The sequence below is a fragment of the Rhinolophus ferrumequinum genome, chromosome 13 (assembly GCF_004115265.2).
Source record: "Rhinolophus ferrumequinum isolate MPI-CBG mRhiFer1 chromosome 13, mRhiFer1_v1.p, whole genome shotgun sequence".
NCBI classification, from domain to species: Eukaryota; Metazoa; Chordata; class Mammalia; order Chiroptera; family Rhinolophidae; genus Rhinolophus; species Rhinolophus ferrumequinum.
In genome coordinates, this window is record NC_046296.1 from 70,448,706 (window position 1) to 70,473,253 (window position 24,548).

Sequence of the window (24,548 nt, forward strand, 5' to 3'; positions counted from 1 at the left end):
TGTTCTCAGCACATGTGTCTCACTGCAGCGTTTTGCCTTCCTGAATGGTATACAGTGATGCCTGGCGCCCCCAGCGTGTCCATTTCTCTTAACTTCAATATTATCCAGACAGATAATGCTAACGGCGTCATCTGCTTCCGGGTCTCCCAGGCAGCAGTCAGGGTGGCAGCTGAAACCACAGTCACTGCAGGCTCCAATGGGGCCAGGGTCCACTTCCCCCTCAGTCAGGGAGACGTCGGCAGGGTTCGGTGCCCTACAGGCTGTTGGGCCAAGGCTTCGGCTCCTTGCTGGGTGAAGGCCCCTTTCTCTGCCTGGCCGAGCAGCCCCCTGTGAGCAAGCACGCAAGTCAGGGAAGTCTCCAGCAAGGTGAGCTAGTGTGTGTTACCTGATCTGCGAGGGACAGCTCACGACTTTTCGTCATACTCTGTCCTTTAGAAGCAGCCATCAGGACAGGGCATTCCACGTGGAGGGGGGCAGCTGGGGACAGGAGTCACCTGCAAGGGGCGGGCTGAGTGCCTTCCACCTTCTCTGAGGACAGGGTCTGAATTTTCTGTTCCTTAGTAGCCCTTTCAGTCTCTACCAAGATGCCCTGTATATCAGCAGTCCCCACATCGTGACGCAGTCCACGGTTTCGATTACCCACGGTCAGCTGCAGCAGGAAAATCTTAAATGGAAAACTCCACAAATAAGCAATTCATAAGTTTTAAATTATGTGCCGTTCTTAATAGTGTGATGAAATCTCCCATTGTCCCCCTCTGTCCCACCTGGGATGTGTATCATCCCTTTGTCTAGCATCTCCACGCTCTAGATGCTCCCCGCCCATTAGTCACTTAGTCACTTAGCAGGCACCTCAGTTACCAGATTGATTGCCACAGTGTCACAGTGCTTGTGTTCCAGTCACTCTTATTTTCCTTAATAGTGGCCTCAAGCACAAGAGCAGTGATGCTGATATTTCAGATACACAGAAAAGCCATAACGTGCTTCCTGTAAGTGTAAAGGTGAGTATGTACAAGAAAGAACAGCATATATAGGGTTCATTGCTTTCCGCAGCTTCAGGTAGACGCTTGGAACGTGTCTCCCACAGACAACAGGGATCGCTGTGGAGGGTAGTTATCCATCAGCTTCTTTGTGGGTTAATCCACCTCCCCCATACACTCTCGTTTCCCACATTTCCCACACCCCTGGTTCCAGGGCTGACTTGTTTCTTTTCTCATCAATCCCGTCTTCCTCCACAGTGTCCGATTTCTCACACCTTGCTGCTGAACTCTGCCAAATTTTAGTATTTCAGATTTTGGTGCAACCAATTTCCTGTGGGGATTGACTACCTCACAGGAAAGGTGGGTGGCAATTACAGGTGATGGGTAGAATTCCAGCCAGTTTGATGTAGTTAGTTCACCAGCTGCAGGCTGCATCGTGGATGAGGCTCTCTGCCTCAGCTGCCGTGTCTGTCCCACCCAGAAAAAGGTGATGGCAGAGAGGTCAGATCATGCTGGCTGCAGCACGTCCCTCACACATACGTGCATCCTGCTGCCAACCGCATTGCCTGTTGGGAACTCTGATTGGTTGGCAACCCTCATCAATTGACTAGCTGCTCCTCAGAACGAAGCCGAGTGAGGGTTGTTGGCACCCACGAGCATCAGCGCCTAAAGGTGAGAAAGCGCCAGCAGGGTTACAGCAGACATCTCTTCAGAGCAGAAGTATGCCAACTGGCTTCGCGTGTGTGCGTGAAAACTCAACAAGGCACCTTCTGTGTTGTCGCTGACAGCGGTAGCAGGGTCTTCCTGGCAGAGCGCTGACAGCTCGTGTTTACCTTCAGGACCTGAATTCTCATGGCGACTCACTGTTCCGGGGCCATGCTGTGGGGCCATTCTCTCTGAGAACCCTCGGTCAGACCACCAGAGGGGCCACGTTGGCGTGTGGTGCCAGCTGCAGCTTTGTCCTGAAGCTCTTCTGCCCCAGGCAGGGATGGGGTCTTGGGCGAGAACAGACTTGGCTTAGGGAGGTGGGCAGTAGGGTTGGTGCGACACAGCTCGTCCGAAGCCACCGCTTTGATTCTTAGTCATGAAACAATCTTCCCTCCCTATCTGGGGAAACCTCAGGGAGGCCGCTCTGTTTTCCGAAAGACTTGAAACATCTGTCCCCAGTGCGAACCTGGGCTGCAGGAATGCCATTATGACAAAATCACAGTGCGCTCTCTCTGCAACTCTGGCCCCTCCCAAGTGGGACGATTGATTTTTAAGTTCCAAGAAAGCATTCTCACATAGGAGTCATATTAGTATAAATGTTCTGTGCTACATTTGGGAACATTGTTCTTTTTCGGTGATGAATTTAAATCCTTTCTGAGCTATATCGAAAATGAAACATTCTTGACAAATGGCAGCAGCGTGCCGGTCAGAATTCCAAGATGTGGTCTTGCCGTAAGAAATATGATGCCTGACATAGTAGTTATTCGTGGCATCATTATTTGCTGATGTAAAATCTGAAAAAAAATGAGCATTTTTAAAAATGACTCTTTAAAGGATGAACAAATGAATTGGACTTAACTCTCCTGTAATTAAAATTTCCATCGTGTCAAGTGAAGCTTGGTTCAGCCCCCCGTTGATGCTTTCTCTGAAAGCTTGAGTGACTGAATCAAGTCCACAGATCTCAGGGTCTTCATTTGTAGGTGAGTCCCAGGTGTTTACTGCCATTACGTTTCATGTAATGCTATATATAGTATGTTGTACATGCATGTGTGCATGTGTGTGTGCGTGCGTGTGTGTACGTGTGTGTGACGAGGGGTCGACAGCGTCATATCCCACAACGTGCCAATTAATAGATGCTGTCATGCAGCCCGTCACTCCGATTTCACCTTGGAGGAAATTAAGGTGTGGAGAGGTTGAGAAGCATCCCAAGCCTCTGGGACTAGACTTTTGGTTTCCTGAGTCTTTTTCCAGTGATCTTGCCACATGAAGCAGTACAGAGCTGAGTGTTTATAAACAACTGAATGCCTAGCTGAGTGAATGAGCGAATGTACAAACGAATGGCTAGCGACAGAACCATACACATTAGTTTAATTCAGGGCACATAAGAGCCGCTTGGTGCCACCATGTTGGATCCATTGGTAGTTCTGTCAGCACCATCGAGGAGACAATCTAGGCCACCGTGGGTCACATGGAGGTTTCTCTGACGGGCAGTTGGCAGAGTGGGAAGGAAGAGTCAAGAACCATTCCCCACCTATGGAGCATTTTTATGCCCACTGATGAATTTTAGAAACTGAAACAGAAGATGCCACTGACAAGAGAAAGAGCCCACCCTATCTTTTCTCTCTCCAATGGAAACCCATATTTGTTAGGCTTTTATTGAGGATTTTTCCAAGTCTCAATATAATCATGTTCACCCATTAAGAGTTTGTAATTCAGTGCTTTTTAGTATATCCAGAGCTGTGCAATTCTTACCACAGTCCAAAGTTAGAACTTTTACAACAGGCCAAAAAGAAACCCCATCCCTGAGAGCAGTCCCCCCCACTAGCCCTTGGCAGCCAATGACCTACTTTCTGCTTCTATGAATTTCCCTATTTTGGATGTTTCAAATAAATGGAATCAAACTATGAGTTTTTGTGACTGACTTTTTTCGTTTGGCATCGTTTCCAGGATTTATCCATGGGCAACATGTACCAGAACCTCATTCCTTCTTTCTGGGTGAGTGGTATTCCATTGTACATGTGCTGCAGGTCACTTGTGCCTTCATCAGTTGATGGAAATTTAAGTTTTTCCCACATTTTGGCTATTATGAATAATGCTTCTATGAACACATGGGTACAGTCTTTTGTGGATATGTTTTCATTTTTCTTGGGTAGAAGTGAAATTGTCGTGTCATATGTTGATTCTATGTTTAGCATTTTTGGGAACTGATAAATTCTTAACCAAAGTAGCTACACTATTTTACATCCCCACATGCGATGTATGAGGGTTTCAATTTCTCCACATCCTTACCATCATTTGTTATTTACATATATGATGTGATCAAACAATACAGTGAATGTTTAAAATAAAAAAATGTATTACAGTAAAAGACACATTGCCATTAATCCCCCTCAAAATACCCCCTCGCTTCGAACACACTTATCCCATCGTTCTTGCCACTTTCTGAAGCAGTTCTGGGAGTCCTCTTTCGTGAGTGTCTTTAGTTGCACTGTCATGGCTGCCTCCATGTCCTGAATCGGTTCAAAACGTTTTCCTTTCATGGTCATCTTGACTTTGGGGAAGAGCCGGAAGTACACGGTGCCAGATCTGGTGAATAAGGCGGATGAAGACACACCGTAATGTTTTTATTTGACAGAAATTGCCATACACCAGAAGCGATGCGTGACAAGGAACATTTCCGTTGTGATCACAAAATATGGTGAATGCTGCTGCCGAGTGCCATCCAAAGGAAAGGCAGGGATCTTCAATACAGGATGTGGTGCATCAAAGCTTAGTAACAGTGTGTGACATGTTTCAACTTGTTCGGTGTAGTCAGTCGGGTATGAGCTACAGTTGAGAGAAGGTGTGTTTTAATGTGTGTCGTAAACCATCCTCCATCATGACAAGGCTCCATGTCACACATTGCTTCTGGTATACAGATACATATGTATGTGTGTGTGTGTGTGCGCGCACACACACAGGTGCAAAAAAAAATGTATACACATTTTAAGAAAGGAAAAAGCAGTATTAATTTTAATACTTAATATATACCAATAATGAAAGATGAATACAAGTCACGTTTGACTTCTGCAATGACAAGAAGTGCTCAAAATGGTTACTATCAGCATCCAGACACTTCTGATTACGGCGAACTACTGCTTGGGCATCGCTGACCAAAGTGTCCTCTTGTGTACATTTTTGGGGCACCCCCAGTATATGTATTTTATATATATAAAACAGCCATCAAAATGGGTATGAAGTGCTGTCTCATGTTTTTTATTTATGTTTCTCTGCTGTCAGATGATGTCTGGCATGTTTCCGTAGGATTATTGGTCATTTGTCTGTCTTACTTGGGGAAATGTCAATTCAAATCCTTTGTTCATTTTTAAATTGTTTTGTCTTTTTAATTTTGCATGAAAGGATTATTTTCATATTTTGGATGTGAGTCCCTTGTCTAATATAAGATTTGTAAATATTTTTTCCACTCTTTTTTATCTTTTTCTTTGCTTTTTTACCTTCTTGATGATGTCATTTGTCATACACAAGCTTTTAATTTTGGTGAAATTCAACTTACGGGTTTTTTTTTTTTTTTTTTTGCTTGTTTTTGGTGTTGTATGATTTACTTGTATGTTTTCTTTTAGGATTTTTATAGCTTTAGCTCCTACACTTAAATTTGTGATCCATTCTGAGTTTATTTTTGTATGTGGTGTAATTTAAAAGTCCACCTTCATTGTTTTTGCATGTGGATATCCAGTGGTTCCAGCACCATTTGTTGAACAGACTATTCTTTCCCCATTAAATAATTCTGGCACCTTTGTCAGAAATAAATTGACCATAAATGTGATGGTTAATCCCTAGACTCTCAGTTCTATTCTGTTGATCTACGTATCGGTCCTTAAACCAGTAACCGTACTGTCTCGGTTACTGCTTTCGTTTTATTTGCTTGTTTGTTTGTTTGTTTTTTGTGATAAGTTTTGAAATCAGGGAATTTAACGCCTCCAACTCTGTTTTTCCTTTTCAAGATGATTTTGCTTATTCCGGATCCTTGCATTTCCTTATGAATTTAGAATCAACTTAAGGATTTCATTTAAAAAAACAGCTGGGCTTTCAATAGAGTCTGCCTTGAATCTGTAGATCAATTTGGGGAGTATTGCTATATTAACATTATTAACTCTTCTGATATATTAACATGGGATGTCCTTCCATTTACTTAGACCTTTAATTTCTTGAAAGAATATTTCGTAGTTTTTAGCATATAAATCTTGCATTTGTCTTGTTAAATTCTGTACATTTTGTGTATCCTGTGTTGTGTGGCCACTAAGTTCTTTGCTATCTCTTTTTTCTTAAGTTCTTGGAGTTCTTTTGCTTATTCAGATGTTTGTTTTTATGCCTGGCTTGCTAGGTGTCACATGTGATTAATATAAACTAGTGGTCAGCCAAAGGTGGTTCAGATTTTCCTCAATACTCTGTATTGTCCACCCGTTGCCGAGGGCATCTGCTTGCCGTCAGCCTTCTCTCTGCGCCTACTGGCCCGGGGCCTCAGGGTCACCCAAAGATGAAGGGCTGCTGCCGTGCCTTCCTGATGTCCTTCCGGGATATGCACACAGCCTCGTGCCTGCAGACAGCCTTTTAGATCCCAGCAGTCTGCCAGACGAGCCTTCCCAAGTTCACTATAATTGTCTGGTTCTCAGAGGTGCTCTAGGATTTCCGTTTACACTCCAAGCCAGGCTTCTCTGTTTGTGCCATCTGAAATCACAACCTTGGGTAGCTGAGATGTTGCCAGCATTTCCTATTGTTTTGGGAATGCCCTGAAGGGAGAAAGAAGGGACATTCCAAGAAGGAGAATAACGTTGCCATGGGAACAAAGTTGAGCGAGCAAACTGGAACATCTCTCCTCCTAAGCTGCAGCTCCCGGGTTCTGACCTTCCCATGTCCCCGCCCTCACTGCCTGTGCCCAGGGGAGGTCGCTGCTGCCTTGGCCTGAGCTGCTGCACCAGCCTCTTCGTGAATCTGCCGCCCTCCACACCTGCCTGTCACTATCAGTTCTTCACACTCCAGTGATGTGCCTGTCAAATGATGCAAGCTTTGTCATCTAGGGTTCCATACTTGAAAACCTTTCACAGTCTGACTTAAGACAAAGTTCGAGCACTTTCCCCTCCCCACTTTTTGGCTTATTCCAACTTACCCCTTAGGTCTCAATATAGGTGCTACTTTTTATGGTAGGTCTTCCCTCACCCCCCAAACTGAGAAATCTGTCCTTCCAGTGTGAACTTCCCGCATCCAGTGCCTGCCTCCATCGTCACAGCATTGGCGACACTGTGTGGCAATGACCTTTTGGTCAGTGTCGCCCACTAGACAGTAAACTCACTGAGGACAGGGCAGCACCTTGCTTCTGGGTTTCTCCTCAGTGGCTGCCCGTCATATTTGATGGAGTCAATGAATCAGTGATGAAAACACATTATCCTAGTCTAATTATTAATGGAGATCTGCCCAGCACTTCTTTAACCAGTAGCTTATATTACTGTATGCATTTTTAAATTAAATTTATTGGCGTAACCATGGTTAGTAAAATTACGTAGGTTTCAACTGTAGATTTTATTTTTCACATTTTGGGCTCACCACCCAGAGTCAGTTCTTCTTTTATCACCATGTATTTGACCCCCTTTACCCTCTTCTACCATTCCCGTCCTCCCTTACCCTCGGGTATATGCATTTTAAGGTAATAGAACTACATTACTTTTAAAACCTTTCAGAAATTCAAATTGGCTTCCCCCCAATTAGTCAGGATGTGTGAGGTTTTACCACATATTAACATTTTTATTTCCATGGCATAAATCAGAAAGGCACCGCAGGATCAAGTTTCTCTGTGCATTGCATTCTAAAGTACCGCTCTTTTATTTCCCTCAACTTTAGCCCACGTCTTCTTTTCCCACTGGTGCTACTGGCATCACTACTAGTACTAATCATCCCTACATATCTTAGTAACGTTTCATACTTTCTAAAATGTTTGCATCATTTTTTGTCTCTTCAAATCTTCAAAAGAATTCATTAAGAATGTCGATAAAGTATAATTATAGACACTGACCAACCATGCACATTCCAGTAGGTGTTAAGTGGCTTTTCTGAGGGCACCCAAGTAACTAATGGTGTGGAGAAAGTGATCTATCTAGTGCTCATTCCATTTCTGTTGCTTCGGTCTTTTTCTTAAAATTAATATTTATGTCATTGATTTCTTTCAAATTGATGAATTATTATAACTGATGTTTAGCTGTCTTAATATTTTAGATTTGAGAGAGATTCTGAATTGATTCAATGCATGACCTAGTTGATACAGTAGATATGCACGTGTCCAGCACAGACACCCTGCACAGCTCTTTATCGTTCTCCAGGGTAAAGTGAATTGGGTCCATCAAATCCAGAAAAATGCAAGAAAAGTACCATGTTTCCTTGTGGAGCCAGATTTCTCTTTGGAATCTTTTCAATGCCCTTTACTCGCTTCTCTCTCTCTCTCTCTCTCTCTCTCTCTCTCTCTCTCTCTCTCTCTCTCTCTCTCACACACACACACACACACACCAGAAAAGGCAACAAGAGCACAGGTATTTGTCTTCACAACAAAAAACTAATTTTAGTATTGGACCAGAAAAGGCAAATCATAGTCTCTAAGATGTGATATGTTTGGCCAGTTGAGTAACATTCTAGGAGCAGCTTCATCCGCGTGAAAATAACATTAGCAATGAAGACAAGAAAACAGTAGCTTTCAGAGCTAGCGTCAAATTCCATCGTTGTTTCCTAAAAATCATCAACTCAATGTTTAGCATTGGCTGAGGCTTCAGCCCGGGGGTGTATGTGCACGCTCCACGAACCCTGCGGGTGTTCCCAGAAGTACCTGTAGAATATGTGGGGTTTTCCTCGGATCGTTTTAGGTGATAATTCCACAGAACCCTCAAGAGCGCTCTTACCCACCCGATACCCAGAGAGCTGACAGATTTTATGAAAGGCCATCTGTTTAGTTCGAGGTTTTCCTACACACTCCACTTTGTTTGTGAGTCAGAACGCTTGGCGCCCTGCCTTTGCACGGCCACTTTCCAGGCCTGCCTGGGTGGGATGCACAAGTTCAGGCATGGATTAGAAATCACTACCTGAATTGTCTTAGAACTGGACCTCCCTCTGGCTGAGCACAGCCCTTGATAAACGCGGCCTGTGGTCTCTTCTGTGCCTGCCTAGGTGGAGGCCTTCCTCCAGAGCCCACACTGCGTGCGGAAGAGGGGACTAGGGAGCCACAGTAAACATGGTCTCTTCTGTCTTGCAATGTTTCAGAAAGGTGGAGACTGAAGTGGCTCATGGCTCCTAAGTCTACTGATTCCACTGGGAAATGTTTGTGTTTTTCATAATTTCTCAAACATGGAAATAATCTTGTCTGTTCGGCATTATTCTTTAGTCAGGTGTTTTATTAGTTGGCATTCATGTTTTTTTCCCCAAAAAACGTGTGTTCCTTTTAACCAAGTAATTTTAAAGATGAAAATATAATTTTCATTTTGAGATTATTTTTGCATGATTTTGTAGCATTATAGGTGATAGGAAATACTATTTTTAATGTTTTATTTATTAAATTTATGGGGGTGGCAATGGTTAAATAGCACTATATAAGTTTCAGGTGTACAATTCTATAAACATCATCTGTATACTGCACTGTATGTTCACCACCCAGAGTCTAGTCTGTCTCCATCACCATAAATTTGACCCCTTTACCCTCTCCATCCTCCCTCCACCCTTGTACCTCTGTGGTAACCACTCTTCTGTTGTCTGTGTCTGTGAGTTGTTTCTTTGTTTATTTGTTGCTTTCAGTGTTGTATCCCACATGTGAGTGAAGTCATACAGTTCTTGACATTTTCTGTCTGACTTATTTCGCTTAGCATGATAATCTCAAGGTCCATCCGTGTTGTCGCAAATGGCACTATTTCATCTTTTCTTATGGCAGAATAGTATTCCATTGTGTATATGTACCAAATCTTCCTTACCCAATCATCTAGCAAAGGACACTTTGGTTGTTTCCATGTCTTGGCCACCATGAATGATGCTGCAGTAAACATAGGGGTACATGTATCCTTACGAATAAATGTTTTCAAATTCTTCAGGTAGACAACCAGAAGAGGGATTGCTGGGTCATATGATAATTCTAGTCTTAATTTTTTGAGGAATCTCATACTGTTTTCCATAGTGGTTGTACTAATTTACATTCCCACCAAGAGTGTACGAGGGTTTCTTTTTCTCCACAGCCTCTCGCAACACTTGTTATTAATTGTCTTGTTGATGATGCCATTCTAACAGGTGTGACATGGTATCTCATTGTGGTTTGGATTTGCATTTCCCTATTAGCTACTGAAGTTGAGCATCTTTCATATATCTGTTGGCTGTTTGTAGGTCTTCTTAGACGTGTCTGTTCGGGTCCTCTGCCCATTTTTTAATTGGATTGTTTGTTTTTGTTGTTGAGTTGTATGAGTTCTTTATATATTTTGAATATTAGCCCTTTATTGGAGGTATTGTTTGCAAATATCTTCTCCCATTCAATAGGTTTCCTTTCATTTTATTGATGGCTTCTTTTGCTGTGCAGCTTTTTTAGTTTGATACAGTTCCATTCATTGATTTTTGCTTTTACTTCCCTTGCTCTAGGGTCAAGTTTATGAATTCCTCTCTGAAACCAAAGTCCATAAGTTTAGTACCTATGTATTTCTGACAGGAAATACTGTTATTTCTCAGACGTTTATCTTAGGCTAAATTGTTCAGGAATGTGTTTATTTACAAAGCAAGTAATACATTGCATTTATGTTTACTGCAGACACAGATGTTAACACTTCAGAATTGTAGCCAATACGAAAATATCCAGGAAAGGTTGTTTATTCCCTTTTAGTGAGTTCTTTCCTGGAAGCAAAGGGGTGAAGTGCGTTGAATGCTGTTGGGAGTGTCAGGAGAGTGAGTGCCCAGGGCCCAGCTCGCCGTGCTTGACTTGCTCTGAAGTTCAGCCCAATTCCTACCTTTTGATTTGCTCCTCGATACAGGGGTTGTGGTTTCATACATGAGCTTTGAAACATTTTGTCCATAGGACTCTAATATTGGGAGCTCTCAGGACACGATAGACAGAAGTGGGGTTCTTCTGTTTGGGCATATGAGTCCCCACAGGCTCCCAGCTCACCCCACCCCAGTTCTCTGTGGTGGCTTCTAACATGTCCCCTCCATACCACTGGACATCAGAGACCACAAAGCAGGGACACTGCACCGGATGACATCCAAGGTCCTTTCAAGTTCTTGAAAGAAGTGTTCTCTGATACTTCTCCCAATCTCATCACATAACCGTGTTTCCCCCAAAATAAGACCTAGCTGGACAATCAGCTCTAATGCATCTTTTGGAGCAAAAATTAATATGAGACCCAGTCTTATTTTACTGTAAGTCTTATTTTACTATAAGACTGGGTCTTTATAACATCAGATATCATATCATGTCATATCATATCATATCATATCGGGTCTTACCTTAATTTGTGCTCCAAAAGATGGATTAGAGCTGATTGTCTGGCTAGGTCTTATTTTCAGGGAAACACGGTAGTTATGATGTACGTGTTTCCTCTTTGGTGAGATGCTGTTAATATTTTCTGCCCAATCTTTTATTGTATTGAGTATATTTTTCTTATTTAATTTTAGTTCTTTATAGATTCTTTATACAAATCAAGAACATATGTTCCAGTTTGTAACTTGACTTTCCAGTCTCTTTAAGGTGTCTTTTGATAAAAAGTTCTTAATTTATTATTATCGAATTCATCCATCTTTTCCTTTATTGTCAATGCTCTTGGTATCTTAAGTTTTTCCTTATTCCAAGACCTAAGAATGTATTCATCTATATTTTTGTAAGAAGAGTCTTAAGGTTTTGTTTTTTAATATTTAACCCCATAACCTATCTTGAATTTGCTTTGTATAAGATGTAAGACTCCAACAGGTAACCATTCCCGGTTCTGTTTATTGAAGAACGTCTCCTCTGCCCTCCTTTGACATGCCTTCCCTCTTCCACGTTCCGACATGTGCTTGCACTGGCCTGCAGACAGCCTCTCTCTCCTGTATTATGGTGCCATTTGCTATCCCCCCTCAGTAGCACAGGTGTAATTATGACAGTGTCAGAATGAGTCCTGAAGTCTGGTTAGCAATCCTCTCCTCCGACTTTCGCGAGTGTCTTAGATACTCTTGACCCATTACTGTTTCATATAAGTATCACGTTTTTTAAAAGCCCTTTTGGTATTTTAGTTAAAATTGCATTACCCATTAATTTGGGGGGAATTGACATCATGACAATATTAAGTCTTCCTATCATGATGAGGTTTATCTCTCCATTGATTTAGATCTTCTTTGACATCTCTCAGTAAAGTTTTCCAGTTTTCCCTGCAGAGGTATTGCACATCTTTTGTTAAATGTAGTATCCACTTTATATTCTCTCGTACTAATGTACACACTTATCTGGATGATTGTCCCGTAAGAGAGACAGTACATTTGTGGCCATGTGCGGCGGCCACCTTACCCAACCCTGGTTACATGTCAGTGCTCTGAGGACAGTGCTGGGGGTGAAAGGACAGCACTACAGTGGCTCCTTTTCTGCTTTTCCTTGCAGTTATGAGTGCCCCAGACCAACCCGCCCCCACACAAACCACACCTGAATTTCCCCTCCACACTCCACCCAGTGGTCTCCTTTCTTGATGTTGCCCCTGTGGCTCTTCCTTGAATTGGTTGTGCCGTGGCCTCAGTGGTCATTCTCGTTCAGCCTTCTAGTAAGAACGCGAACCCAACTTATTTAAATTCGTTATTCACGGAGAGAACGTTTATGGACAATACCATTTGAAAAACAAAGACACTGAGGGTCAGAGAGGTCATGTGTCTGTGACCACACAGCAGCCGTCAGAGTCTGTCCTGTGAGGCAGAGACTCCCACAGTCCCTGCCTCTGGGCTTGCGAGGCTTGTATGAGTGAGTGCTTCCGAAGGGCCTGAGACATCCCTGGGCAGAGGAAATGCTCTGTGGGCTTTCCTGTCGTCCTAACAGTGTACTGCTCCGTGTGCTGCTTTTGACCACAAACCCAGTACAACAGAAAGAGGATGTGGCTCTAACCCTGGGGCAGGTAGGCTTTTGGTGCCACCTTCAACGTTGAAAAGTGTTTTGGTACTTAAGGGCCAGAGATTACATTTTCGGGAATTGAAAGCAGGCCTTTTGGGCTAAGTGGCCATTGAGTTGGGCTTAATTACGTGAGTAGGATTTAAAACACTCCATTTAGTGGAAAGTAGACGATTTATGGGCGGGATGATGTGAAAGTGATGTGAGTCGAAGAGGCAAAGCATTCCTACACAACATAAGAATTTGACTTTTCTCCCTGTTCATTTATGCCTAATATCTTCTTTTGGTTATAACTTCCAACTAGAGTTCTCGAGTGTGTGTGTGTGTGTGTGTGTGTGTGTGTGTGTGTGTGTGTAAGAGAGAGTTTGATACCCTAGCAAATGACTAAGATCCAAAGGAAGCAGTAGTTCTCTAAGTTCATTGAAGAGCAATGTCACATGCCCTGGAGGTAAATAATTACATGACCATGTTGGGATGGAATGCACCCGAGACACTCTGCTGTATGGAGAGGAAGTGCATGGCACGCGGACAAGATGCTCCCTGATAAGCCAAGCCTTCTCTCCCGTCTTATGCAAGAGTGTTCAGGCTGGGGAGCGTGAAGAGTTTCAAATGTCAAGCTAGTTGGAAGCAAGTGATCAGTTTACTCTTTGAAAGGATAATACACGCAGTGAGGGGAGGGCAGTGAGTACGCCGCCAAGGCTCCTTGGTGCTGTGCAGCTTGACTTTGAATACATTTGTGACTTTGCATTTAGCCCTGACTTTGAGTATCATAATTAAGAATGTTTTCTTAGCTGTTCATTTGATTATCGTAGCTGTTACTGTAACTTTGTTAATTTGGGTTTTCTTACATCCAACAACCAAATATTTTAATATAAATCATCTCATATTTTATAATGAAAGATAATGGGGAAAGTTAGTTAATTGAAAAAAATCACTTTTCAACAGCTTTCTCTGAAATGTACTTATTTTACTAGGAAGGGAATATCTGTATCTCTGTCTGCATAGATCCTATTAAATAATCTGTGTATTCCATAATGTTGTTAGTGGTTTTACCTAAAAAGTCTTAAAGTTATCAAAAGCTGAGGTTATGTCTGTTATTCGGGATTTTACATATTATTGTGTTGGAAGAGACCAATGTGTTAAGTCTCTGCTCCGAACATGCCACTTCACTCACCCTGAGGGTGTGACAGGACTTATCTCCTCACATCCCCACTGTGCTTTGTTTTAATAATAATAATAATAATAATAATAATAATACGTTTGTTATTAATATGCGGAGAAGTATTTCATGTGCTCTGACTAAAAAAAATAAAGTTGAGTTTACATACAGTTGGTCCCAACTAAACACCTGTGGTCCAGAAATTAGCAACTACTATGAGTATACAATAAATACACATATGGGAGTTTTTATCCAAAAATGGAATTAAAAATGTCAATATAAGGTTTAAATTCCAAAATCGCGCTAGAAAAGTGAGAAGGTAAAATAGAGAATACCTGGTTAGAACAAAAAGACAAAGATGAGAAACGGGTAAATTGGAGTGCTTGTCCAGTAGGACTCATCTGAACAATAGAAGTTCCAGAAGGAGAGAAGAGAGAAAATGAGGAGAAAAGAACCACTAAAGAAAGAAGAGACTGTCCCCAAAAGTCCTCCAGAGGGCCCAGCATGATGCATGAAAACAGAGCCCCCCCCCCCACCCATCTACTGTCGGGAAAATCTTAAAATACACTGGGAACAGAGAGACTTGTAGCCTTGTGGACTGCACGTCTGCAGCAAGGAGTCACACGAAGAATCCTCAGGCTGTAGAGACAAGGGAGTGAAACCTTCAAACATCTGAGGGAGAATAGGCCCAATCTGGGTTTTTCACTCAAACGAATATTAAGAAAATAGTCGCGAAGTGGTCTGCCAAGTACCTTTCCTTGGATGTCTTCGCCCAAGAATGAGGGAGACTGTAGGTTGAGTAAACAGGATGGGTGGTGGCTTCCAGCGTCATTCTGAGGGTGGTCTGAGGGGCCCCCACGTGAATGAGGCCAGAGGGGGCACGCTGACCGCTCTTCTGAGGCTTCATCCAGGGCACCGAGTTGGCACCTACGTCTGCTCGTCACGAGAGGAGACCACTCAGCTGGGAGGCCCTGGGCATCGATTCCTGACTCGCACACAGCACGGTGTGCACGCAGACAGTTGTAAACCCAGGGAGACAGTTGTAAACCCAGGGAGGAAACGTGGTCTGGCCAAGGCCATAGTGACACCTAGGGTTCCTCTGTCAGCAGTGCTTTGTAGTTATGCCAGCAGATCCCAGTTAGCAGTCCGATATGCCCAGGGTCCGATGTGGAGGGCAGACAGTGTGCGCTGGGGTGGGCGAGGCAAGTGTACCTCCTGTGCCCGTCCACAGTGTGGAGTTAATGAGGGGATGCTTCTTGGTGAGACACAGCTCAGCAGCAGAGATGTATTCATTTGTTTAGGGATTTGGGGTAAATGCCAAAAGAAATGGCTAAAGTGGAAGGCTCTCTCTAGGAGCTGGAAGTAGAATGGGGTGGGTAGGGTGGGGAGCACCATTTGACCCTTTAACCACGGGTGTACATATCTTTGATGAGAACACAGGGTCAATGTTTTAAAGTCTCTGCTTCCTGTTGTCCGTTCATCTGGATGGCTAACAGTTGCATCTGCCAGACCGCAAAGCGTCTGAGCTCTCGCTCGTGTCTGGAAGCGGAAAAGGAGTGCTTCCCGGAACCCAGAAGCCTCAGGGGGGCTGGGCCAGTGTTGGGCCTGCTTTCTCCCTGGAAGGGCACTGAGCATGGCTCCGCAGCCTCCGTCCTCCCCCTTCCCTCTGGTGACCAGCACCTCTGGCAGCTCCCTGACACCAGCGCCACCACACTGGGTAAGGAATCCCCAGGGGGTTCAAGTGGTTGTGGGGCTTTCACAGCCGTTTCCATGCCTGTATTTAAAACTGGAAAATAAATACATTTTTGTTCTCACCAGAACTGCTTGGAGGGGCTCCATATGGATTCTCATTTGCGGGTGCTTCTGGCGGTTACTGGAGATCAAGGAGTGAGTTGGGGCCTGTCACTCAGCTGTCCCTCCTTCAGCCAGGCAGCTGGGGGGCCCCTGCAGGGCCCAACTTCCTTTCATGCGGAGCCAGAGCTGGGAGGTGTATTCATAATGCGTATTAGTAAAAACGGGATGCACAAGGAGCACTGATAATAAAGTAAAATAAGCAAGGAGCAAATTTGCCTCAAAGTTATCTCTACCAGCTCTGGAAGTTACCTTCATGTGCTCAGACTTGTTCTCTTGCAGATCACCTATTTCTCTGAGAGAAAGAGAGAGAGAGAGAGAGAGAGAGAGAGAGAGAGAGAGAGAGAGAGAGAGAGAGAGAGAGAGAAAGAGAGAGAAAGAGAATAGAGAAGGAAAATAACACATAGAGAAAATCATATCAAAGTGAGGAGATAAGTCCTGTCACACTATTCTAACACCGTGACAATAAAGATAACCCCAGTTGCAATATATAATACGTGGGGAAGTACTTACAAATAACAGCCTGGGATATTCTTTTCTGCCTCATCATTTGGAAACAAATTTAGAAAAAGAGGAATGAAGGGAGACAGCAAAAAAAGGAGTGAAGGAGGGAAGTAAACCAGTCTGGTTTTCTTTAGGCCCAATGGAAACATTTCAAACCAAAGGTCATTTATGTCTGTTTTTCATGAGAAGATATACTGTGAATTTTCACTCTTATCTCTTAATATATAATCAGTCTAAAAACCAAACATGAAGTAATTAGCCTTTCTTGAATTTGGGGACAAATAATGCTTTTTATTCCTACATAACTGAAGTAATTTGAACAGTACACACCTTGTTAAATGAGGAAAGTAACAAATCAGTCTTATATCATAAATATTGGTAAAGCTAAAGTTAAAATGCATGTGACAGCACAACCGTTAATAACACACTGACCTAAAACAAAGCGTATGTTTATGTATTCATCCCACGTGTTCGTTCAGCATCTATTACCTGCCAGGCACAGTTCTAGACTTCTGGGATTCAGAAATAGGTTAGAAAAGTCTCTGCCATCAGGGAGTGTCATTTTTCAGTAGAGGAAGATAGAAAATGATTGCACAAACATATAAATATATGACTCATAAAGGAAAAATTGATAAATTGGACTTCATCAAAATTAAAACCTGGGCTCTACAGTAGACCCTAATACAATGAAAAGACAAGCAACAAATTGGGGAAACAGTCAGCAAAGGACCAGTATCTGGAATGTATAATGGACTCTCAAGACTCAACAGTTAAAAAAGTCCAGTTAGAAAATGGGCAAAAGACATGGACAGACGTTTCACCAAGGAGGGTGTACAGACAGGCAGTACGTAGACTCGGGAAAAGATGTTCCCTGTTGTTAGTCACCGGAAATGCAAATCAAACCCACCGTGCGACACTACCGCTTGCTGGTCAGAAAGGCTAAAATAAGAAATGGTGACAGCTTTATTCAAACAGCCCAAGGCTGCGGATGAGCCTGCTTTCCTTCAGCGGGTGAACGGTTAGACTGGGGTCCATCCACGTTAGACTGTGGAACCCTCTCAGCCACATGGAGGAGCCAAGTGCTGACACACACGTCAACCTGGATGTGCCTGCAGAGAACTGAGCGGAACAAAAGGTTTCAGACTGTGCGGTTCCTTTTACAGAACATTTTGTTTTTACTGAGGTACAAGTGACACGTTAGCTTCAGGTGTACGACGTGATGGTTTGATGTTTGTACGTGTTGGGAGATGACTGCCACAGTAAGTTAACGCCCATCACCTCCCATAGTTACACTTCTTTTTTTCTTGTGATGAGAACTTTTAAGATCTATTCTCTTAGCAACTTCTACACATGTGACACGCTGTTATGAACTGGGTGCTGTATGTGATATCCCAGGACTGTCGGTCTCAGAACTGGAATTTTGCACCATTCGAACCCCTTCTCCCATTTTGCCCACCCCACCCCATCCCCCGGCAACCACCAGCCTGTTCACTGTATCATAGAACGATCTTGAAATGACAAAACTATAGAAATGGGGGATGGCTTCGAGGCTGCAGGAAGAGAGTGCATGTGGAGGGACCCTGTGGTGATGGACACCTGGGCCTGCACGGTGACAAAATCACGTAGAATTAAACACACACACACACACACACACACACACGACATCTGAACAGGATCAGTGGAACGAATTGGTGTCGGTATCCTGGTTGTCATGGTGTCCTCCAGTTTTTCATGGTGTTATTTTTGGGGTACACTGAATTCAGGGTACACGGGTCTCTCTGTAATTCTGCCAGCTGCATTGACTCTGCAGTCACCGTAAACAGTTTAAAACAAAGAAATGTGTAGTGTAATTTCGTATGACAAATACCATTAAAAAGCCCTGTGTACGCTTGCCTGAGTGGCGGTGCTCAACGGCGGGTGTCAGTCCAGCCTCCGTGAGGACAGTGTGGCCGAGGAGGAAGGCCGCCTGCCTGGCTAATGACTTGGGGTTTGCCACTGAGCCCCTGCAGACGCTTCATTTCACAGCCCAGCCTGGGAACGCCACTAGACATGATCACACGTAGCGTATGTGACGGAAAGTGTGGGTACCCACAACCAGGGGCACAGAACCCTTCCTTCTGCGCCTGCACAACCGGGGAATGGTGACATCTCGTAAGACTGTGTCACTGCGGGAACTCGCTCAGTGGACTGTCCTGTGAATTCTTACATAAAGAAAGGTAGCTGCTAAAGGAGTAGTCGGTTCAGTTCATTTTCTTTTTTAAATGCTGCTCTTAAAAAGGAATTTCTGTTTTACATACCAGTTGTCTGAAATCAGAAGACCTGCCCCCATGCGGTAGGAAGCACCGAATACCTTCCTGGGCGTCTAGCCTGTAGTCCACATGCAGCGACTTCCATCGAGGCTCGGAAGGGATGAGATGCACTCTCAGAAGGCGTGCTGTGCACACTACAGTTCCTCTCACGTCCTTTCTCCCCAAAGGGCCAGAGCCTCGCGTGTGTGGGCGTGCCCCGTTTTCTGGAAGCTCACGGGGACCAGGGACAGAGCCCGTCACCTGTCACCCGAGGGTGGGAAAACATTGGTGGGTACAGCCTCCATGGGGAGGGGACGGGGGCACGGTGTTCCACGTGGGAAGTGAGGGCATTTCAACTCCCTGATCTGTGAACATGCACGTGGAGGCCTGGGGTACACATCAAAGAAGCCTGTCATTTTGTCCGCAGAGCTCTATTCTGTAGGTACTCGTCGCTTTAATGGAAAACCTGACCATTTTCAGACACAGGTGCTGTAGGACACTACCCCACCCTCTGGGTGAGCGGGGGACTCTCTAGGTCTTTGTCCCGCTACCTTCCAACAACCGAGAGGACCCCCCAAAATGACATGCGTGCTGTAACAGTGTTCCCAGTGAGTCAGGTGGGTGGCTCTGCCTCACTGCCCGACCCTCTCGTGTGTTCTCAGTCGCTGCTGTGCTTTATGCTGCTCCATGTATAAGGTTCATGGAACTGGTCTATCTGCTGTCCTCCACCTGGTGAGAATAACGTGCGTTTTCACACAGCCACGGTATGGGATCCCATCGGAAGCGTTCTTAGCCAGTCCAGTAAAGGAGGGCTCAGAGCGTGTTCCCAATAACCACGTCCGCGGCCTGAATATTAGCGGAGAAGATTATGCATGAGGCCATTGTAAACACTGTATCTGGGTGTCGCTTTACAGCTGTAACAAACAAAAATTTAAACAATTACTCAAGAGGCTGTATTTTGTTTTTTAATTTGCAAATAACATGCTCTTTAAAGTCTTTTAGATGGGAAGGACTGCCACTTATTTACTGTCTTTTGAGGGAAGACAAAAATAAAAGCACATACGACAACCGGCTGCTGATACGAGCTGTGTACTCGTATCTATGTGCAGACACATATATACGCTTCTCTAGTCAGCCTCTAAATAGGACACACTGCCTAATACCTTTTAGACTCAATCACCAAAGTACTTCTGACAGTTTCATAAGAATGTTTCCAGTTTTGTGTAATTTTTATATCACAAATAGTAATTTTGTTTTCTAAAGGAATTTTCTACAATGGATCGTTTATCGAGAAGTGATTGACCGTGCCAGGAGGTGGCTGTCCCCGCCGTCCGTCCCTCGCTGTTGCGTCTGCACGCGCCTGTGCCCTTGGCCTGCTTCTTCTTACCTTGCTGGCTTCAAGTGCACCCCTCCCTGATCATTGTACCCCTCGTGTGGGAACTGTGCTCCATTACGATTACCAACCTCGTTTTTCTGCCTTTTTGTTTTTCTCTAGAGTGACCCACATCTGGTGGGAGAGGAAAAATGTAGTTATCGAATCCGGTCAAGTGTGTGTGTCTTTCAAGTTGCCAGCAGCACCCATCAAGAGAGATTCCGGTGGGTCTCCCAGACACATGGCCGCCTGAGGAGACACGGAAAGGTAATGCAGACAGATGTCTGGTACATTGGCCGTAGAGTATCTTACTTTGAAAAGGCATAAAGATGGGTTTGTGAAGGGTGGGTTTTTATTTGCTAAAGAGTATGCTGTGCCTTCATTTTAATAAAAAAACAGCTCAGCTTAAAGTCAGACTTTATAATCCATCGCTAAACATGGGCTCAGGCAGCCCGCTCTTGTCCAGCTACATTACCCCACAGAGTGTCGGTGCTGCCTCAGGAGGTCTGTCCACCTCTGGCAGTTGCACAGAAGACCCCCTGAAGGACACCCGTTTAGAATCACATCTGCTTCCACGCTGGGTTCTATTTAGGCACATTTTATCTGTAAAGAAATGAAGCACTCCTTTAATCAGGCCCTCATTTGCATAGCCCAAGGTCCTCGTGGGTTGCTGCCAATCACGCTGTAAACCTCCCTTAGTGCGGCTACGGGTCCTGGGAGCCCTACTCTTTGTAGAGCGAAAGGTTATTGATGAGTTTCTTTTTTAAGAATTGTTTAAATTGTAGTAAAATATGTGTGACATAAAATTTACAATTTTAACCCCCTTAGTTGTACAGTTCAGTAGCATGAAGTACGTTTACATAGCTGTGCGACCATCACCACCGTCCATCTGCACAACTTTTTGATCTTCCAGAACTGATTCCTCCCCATGAAACAGTCCCTCTGTATACCGACGCCCCCATTCTGGCAACCTCCATTCCACTTTCTGCTTCGATGAATCTGACTATTCTAGGCACCTCATAGGGGTGGGCTCATACCCTGTTTGCCCCTTTGTGACCGGCTTATTTCAGCAGAATGTCTTCAAGGTTCATCCATGTTGTAGTGTGTGTCAGAATTTCCTTTCTTTTTAAGGCTGAATAATATTCCATTGTTTGTGTAGACCACGTTTTGTGTATCCATTCGCCCATCCATGCACACTTGGGTTGCTCCCACCTTTTAGCTTCTGTGAGTAATGGTGCTGTGAACATAGGTGTGCAAATACCTGTTGGAGTCCCTGCTTTCAGTACTGGGTATATACCCAGAAGTGGGATTGCTGGATTACATGGTAGTCGTATTTTTAGTTTTTTAAAGAGCTGCCATACTATTTTCCACAGTGACTGTACCAGTTTACATTTTCAGCAACAGTGCACAAGAGTTCCGATTTCTTCACTTCCTCACCAACACTTGTTTTCTGTTTTGTTTTGAATAATAGCCGTCCTAATGGGTGTGAAACGGTATCTCATGTGGTTTTGATTTGCATTTCCCTAATGATCAGTGATGTTGAGCATTTTTTCACATGCTTTCTGGCCATTTGAATGTCTTCTTTGGAGAAATGTCTGTTCAAGTCCTTTGTCTTAATCGAGTTGTTTTGTTGTTGTTGCCATTGAGTTGTAGAGGTTGTTCATATATTCTGGAAATTACTCCCTTATCAGATAGATGATTTGCAATATTTTCTCCCATTCCGTGGTTTGCTTTTTCATTTGGTTGGCAGTGTCCTTTGATGCACAAAAGTTTTTAATTTTGATGAAGTCAAATTATGTATTTTTCTTTTGTTGCCTTTGCTTTTGGTGTCACGTTCAAGAAATCACTGCCAACTCCAATGCCATGAAAACTGTCCTCTATCTTTTCTTCTAAGAGTTTTATAGTTTTAGCTCTTATATTTAGGTATGATCCATTTTGAGTTAATTTTTAGTTTTTATATTTTACATGGTGTAAGTTAAGGGTCTATCTTCATTCTTTGGTGTACAGATACCCAGTTTTCCCAACACCATTTGTTGAAAAGACTGTCCTTTCCCTATTGAATGGTCGTGGCACCCTTGTCAAAAGTCACTCGGCTGCATGTACAAGGCTTTATCTGTGGGCTCTCCGTCCTGTCCATGGTCTAGGCATCTGTGCTTGTCCCAGCACCCCACTGTTTTGATTATCATAGCTTTGTAGTAAGTTTTGAAATGGGCAAATATGAGACCTCCAACTTTGTTCTTCCTCAAGGCTGTCTTGGATTTCTTTGGGGGTGAGGGGGCACGGGCAGTGCCTTGAGATTCCATATGAATTTTAGGACGGATCTTTCTATTTCTGTGAAATGGACTTTGGGGTTTGGTGGGGATAGCATTGCATCTCTAGATCACATGAGACTGTTTCTGTTTGTTCATTTTTTTTTTAATTGAATCGCTGCTTCAATGGTAGGTATTTTAAATTTTATTGATTTTTAAGCTCTTTGCCTTATAGTACAAATAACATAGAACATGTCTGATATATGTGTGTTTAAAATAGTTCCCCTATTATTGTTTCTCAGATAAAACTCCTGTTTTCTAATAGGGTTTTTGTTGTTGTTGCTCTTTAGTATTTTTCTGTGAAAATGGGGAAAAGAAAATAAGACACGGGCACTAAGAACACTGACTTCGGAAAGCAGGAGACCTAAGTTCAAGTCCAGGCCCCAGCTGTGTGACCTTGGGGAAGTAGCCTAACCTCCCTGAGCCCCTGCAGCCTCCTTCCTTGGAGGCTGGAGAAGGGATCACTGTGAGCATCCTGGGCCGTTAGACATATTAAACAGCTGGCACAGTACCAGGCCCGCATTTAAACATCTGTAATTGATAATGGCTGTGTGTGTTTTAAGAATGACCATGACAGGAAGATATTGATGACACAGGAAGTGTTTGCACTTATTGGAAGAATAATTTTACACGGAGCTCTTACCTTTAGGCTTGACTGCAGCAAAGTTGCCATTTATTCCCAATGATTTAGATATAGAAGGCCACATCATATACCTAATATTCAGCACAGAGTCTGGTACATTCACTGAAATAGGGACATAGGAATGAGAGCAAATCCAAAATAGGAAATGTTCTGTTGAACCTGTCAGTGTGAACCTAATTTAGTACTAAACTCAGTGAAATGATGACCCTTCACTGTGTGTAATAGTCTTTTTTTATATTAGTTTCAGGTGTACAAAACAATAGTTAGAGATTTACACCCCTCACAAAGTGATAACTCCCCTCCCCCAATCCACTACCCTCTGACATCGTATAGAGCTATTACAGTTCCAGAGATTCTATTCCTTATGCTGTACTCCACCTGCTGTGACTATGTATGTATTAAATTATAGGTGATGTTTAGTATTATTCATCTTCAGCTTCAGGTGTACAGTGCAGTGATCAGGCATCTACCCCACCCCTGAAGTGGTCTCCCTAATAAGGCAAGTGTCCAGCGGATACCCTACAAAATCTTTACAACATTATTGATTACGTCCCCCACACTGACTTTCCTATCCCTGTGGCCATCTTGCGGTTACCGACTGTGCTTTCTAATCCCCTCACCTTCCCCCTTGTCCCCACCCCCCTCCCCTATAGCAACCCTCAGTTTTTCCTCTATGTCTCTGAGACTATTTCTCATTAGTTTCTTCATTTATTCTATTCTTTAGATTCCACATATAAGTGAGATCATATCGTATTTGTCTTTCTCTGACTTATTTCACTTAGCATAATGCACATGGCTGTTTCTTAATGAAACAGAAATAGAGATTTTTATACCTGACAGTAGTGGGTTTCCCCCTCCAATTTGAGCACATACCATACCTTAATTCACTCTTGTTTTCAGTTTGAAAAATATTCAAATTTTATTATGTGGTTTTACCTGAGCCTGGTCTGGTAAACAATAGGGAATTATATAAGAATGTTAAATATAGAGTTTTATAAAATCTGCACTGACGATGAAGTTACAGTTTCTCTTTAATTTCTTAAAACTCAGTCTTTTGAAGACTTATTCTCCAGAGTGATTCCTTAGAAAGCCACCAGTGTCAGAGACTGTGTCACATCATCTTAGCTGTCAAGGTAAGCTGCTCTGGTGTCCAGTGTCACTGTCCCCATGAGACACTAGGAGCTAGAATGACGCAGATATTGTGGCCTCGCCAGAGACCACCATCAGTGCCGGTGGCGTAGAGAGTGTGTGATTAGCGCCTTCTGTGTCATGTCGGTGCCCCACCGTGTGTGCCAGCACCGGTGAGCCCTCAATTCCTCCCAAACGATTGTTCTTCCCGCTTTAGAGCACAGTAAAGGGAAGCCTGGAGGATGTGAGCAGCTCTCCTAAGACGACGTCATTAATAGCTAGTCAGGACAGTACCTGAAGCAGGTAGAGGTGGCCTGCAACAGGATAGAAATGAATCTTGTTTAGGGATCCAAGTAGCCTTCAAATTTCAATTGTTAATCCAAGTCTGTTTCCAAGTTCAATAAAAATATTCAGAAGTCAGCATTAGAAAAAGACATGACAGAAAGTCACTCAAAGAGAAGGCTTTGATCACAACCACCTTTTT

At 43.6% G+C, this 24,548-nt stretch overlaps 1 protein-coding gene across 15 annotated transcripts in view; it reads left to right on the plus strand.

Moving 5' to 3' along the window:
• MYT1L (myelin transcription factor 1 like) overlaps window positions 1-24,548 on the plus strand; it is a 367,369-nt gene that overhangs the window by 168,587 nt on the left and 174,234 nt on the right. For all 15 annotated transcript variants that reach the window (XM_033124940.1, XM_033124939.1, XM_033124941.1 and 12 more), the window contains exon 4: window positions 20,108-20,251. The gene's annotated coding sequence lies outside the window, so the exon portion shown is untranslated. The remainder of the gene's footprint in view (window positions 1-20,107; window positions 20,252-24,548) is intronic.